Source organism: Fragaria vesca, linkage group LG5, assembly GCF_000184155.1.
Source record: "Fragaria vesca subsp. vesca linkage group LG5, FraVesHawaii_1.0, whole genome shotgun sequence".
Lineage (NCBI taxonomy): Eukaryota > Viridiplantae > Streptophyta > Magnoliopsida > Rosales > Rosaceae > Fragaria > Fragaria vesca.
Window position 1 is genome coordinate 4703852 of NC_020495.1, and position 3533 is coordinate 4707384.

The 3533-nt window shown below is 38.1% G+C and overlaps 1 non-coding gene across 1 annotated transcript in view; it reads left to right on the forward strand.

The window, feature by feature from the left end:
• Nucleotides 1–1084, forward strand: part of LOC101299186 — a 1663-nt gene extending 579 nt beyond the window's left edge. The window contains exon 3 of the transcript XR_184627.1: nt 437–1084. This is a non-coding gene — a transcript (uncharacterized LOC101299186). The remainder of the gene's footprint in view (nt 1–436) is intronic.
• The last annotated feature ends 2449 nt before the right edge of the window (nt 1085–3533 follow it).

Sequence of the window (3533 nt, forward strand, 5' to 3'; positions counted from 1 at the left end):
TAAGTATCTAGACTAATCTTCTCCTAAGAACTAGCCTTCAACGTGCCAACACTTCACCTAACGACTTCCTGTCTAATGGTTACTAATCATGGCGGAATCACTGCTGTCTTAGGGTAAACAAGTCTAAACACTTGCAAAGTAAAAGGGAAATGTACCACAACGAAATAAAATGCAGAAATGTAAAATTTTTTTTTTTTTTATACGGATTATAGGGCACAAGGTAGAATTTATTTAATTCAACATAAATACAAATACCAAACCCAGAGCCTTGCTCTTAGGTAAATAGCTAAATGCTGTTTAGCTTCTCATACTTGTAATTATAAATACTTGTAAATTTATAGCACACCATACCACATCAGATGATTACAGATTTCACTCTAAAAATACTCTTACTATTCTAAAGACTGTATACTAACTCTCGTACTTCTTGAGAAAGGTTGGGGGATTTCAGATGTTTGTTTCAGGTTTTCTCTTCGATGCCTTCCTTCTGAAGTTTGAGGCTCCTTATATAGGAGGCGGAACTCAAGCTGGAAATAAATCACACTTATACATAGTGGGAGACAGGAGGAATCCTATCCTAATAACTTTACTTTTGAAAAAGTAAAGTCGAAAGCTTTAATGTGCTGGTAGCCATTTTCTTTTTATCAAAAGAAAAGCTGTTTGTCTTGTTGCGTTGGCAGCCACTCAACTTTCCAGCATATTCACAATGTTGTGATATGTTTCTAAATCTTCAGAATAACCCACTGAGGAGTTGGGACCACTATATTCCCAATCTCGCGCCGTGTCTTCATCTCCATTCTCGGCCGTATATTACAACAGTTGATAAAATTGAGATGAAGAGCTTGCTGATCAAAGTCTGATGGTATTTGGGACTTTGAATTTTGACAAATCAGGTTTACAGGTCAGAGGGTTGTCTCATAAAGGTTGGGATTCATAGTAATGTTTTGGGGCTTTCTGTGACGTTTCTTTTCATTTTCTTTGTAATCTGACCTCTATACTTCCAATCTCTGTGAAGTAATAGGTTGATCATTTTTTTCTCTGCTTGAGAAATTGATAATTGAGAAGAACAATGTGTTTTTGGTTCGTTCGTTATGGTTTTTGATTATTCTAGAATTGATATGGTTCAGTTGTGTTTTTCTTTGTTTCGTTTAGTGAAAAATGTGTACCAATCGAGTCATACTATCATGGGCAATCTCAATAATCTTTCTAATTTTTTATGTTATTGGTTATTGGGAGAAAGACCAGAGATGCTTCCTATAGGTACAGATAGTTACAAAACACAATATAATGTACTTCTCTGTAACTTATTGCTCTCTCAAATCATTGATAGCACCCTGTTTGTGCTAGAAATATGATCTATGATTGTTTTTTTTTTATCATTCACCTATACAAAATAAGCACGCAGCAGCGCGCGGGACAAAGACTAATCATCACAACAATGCATCTTGCACCAGCTAATCTTGGTTAAATACTTAAATATATAATATAATATATCTGTTAATTACATTTAGTATGGTACTGTATTCCAATCATATAGGCGTCATAATTGATTTGGAGTTGGACACTTTTTTTTTGAATAAAAGTTTCCATTCAACTCAGGTAGAAGTTACATTATGTATCGATCTACTGTTTTGCGTATATATGGACAAATAAAATCATTGATGATGCACATCTGAGTAGTACCCTCATGTAAGAATATATAACATAAACATAACACACCTGTAAATACAACGATAAAGACAATGATAGAAGAAAGTTATTCATAACAACCTCTGTATGACGTAAGTCATCTTAATGTTGTAAATCCTAAAATAGCCACTGCGATGAATAAATCGGAACTGTCGTCATTTGACTTAATTGAGATCTAAAATCCACACCATCTACTGCTGCCGTTGGTTTTGGCGGTCGACCATGACTCCACCACGCCATCATCAACCTGACCTCCAGGTTCGGCCAACCGATCAAGGCAACGAACATGATGAAGAAAGACCCGGACCCGATCTAGATCCGTCTCCATACCAAATCTGGTGTTGCCGACAACCGTAACCCTGTAGACCAAATCTGAACCAGATCTCCAACCGACATCCACCCAACCGACAACACAGTCAAAGGTGGATTCGATTTGTACGTTCGGCCGCCTCACTAGCTCGACCCACACTGGTTAGAAAACCGATCTAAGGCAACCAAGAAGCCGTCGAAGAACTTTGCCACACCGCCCTCTTACAAAGACGTCGGTCCTAGGCACAACCAAAGTCGCCGATGCAAGGACCACCGCCGTCGTTAATGGGAAACCACCGAAGCCGTTTTCCCTTGTCGCAGTCACCGCTCCCCCTATACTATGCCAACGAAACCCTAGCTCAACTTTTCCTTTTACTCTTTATGAGTTTTCTTAGTTAATAGCTAATCCAATTAAGAAAAACTATTTTATTTAGGCCAAAAAGCAAATCCCCGCATATTGATGAGGCCCATAAGGAAGTAGCCCAAAGACATCAGCATCCAAGCTCAAAGCAAGCTCGGCCAAAACGATAATCCCAGAACTCGACATCAACCGTACCACCACCATTTCGTCCGGCGTTGCATCAGAAGCAACCGATACCACCAAATACAGCCATTCTGAGCTCCCACCATCAGAAAACCAAGCAAACCCGAAAGAGTTTTTCCATAAAACCCAATGAAGCAGATCATGAACTCCATAATCGCCATCACAACTCACAAGTTTGCGATGCAAACCGAAAAAAAGAGATGTCTTGCCAATCGATGCTCGAACCTCGAACTACCTTTTGATCACCATTGAAGAAACATCTGCTTCAACTTCAAACCTGTCATCCAAGAATCACCTTCCTCGAGCTTCCTTAAGAGTTTCCCTTTAACACTTCCTTCAAGAATTTCCTATAGCCACACCAAGAAGCCAACAGAGCATGGAGGCTTGTACGACATCGTGCGCCACCGGACGAACACGATTTCGATTAGAGAGGCTGGCTGCCGCTGCTCTCTTAGGGATTTTTCTCCAATCTGAAGGTGGACACTCTTAGCTCATGAATGTCATCAATAATTATAGACCGATAATTCAATCATTTTTATCAATAGAGAAGTGAGTTGGGATTCTTCGTCCACCTCCATCATTTCTATATATATTTTGAAACTATTTCTTCCAATGGATTAATTAGTTTTCTTTTAAAAAAGTTATGTAAGTGTAGGAATAAATTCAATGTTAACAAAAGAACTCAAAAAGAGAAGCCCTAAAGCAGCTGCCTACATTTGGCACACATCAAAATTGTAATTATTAAGCTTGAAAAACAAAGAGAGGTAATGCACATACGTCGTGAGTTAGAAAGTGATAAAGAATTGAGAAATTTTAAATATCTTTATGGGTAGAGGGCCTTATTAAGACATAGAATTTATGGCCTTAATCTTAGGTGGCATGCCAAATCGCCTATTCACATAATTAAATAAAAAAAATCATGCTATGTCATTTTTGGGTAAAAATACAATTTTATCCTTTCGTATCTAATGACTCTAGATTATTTTGTTTT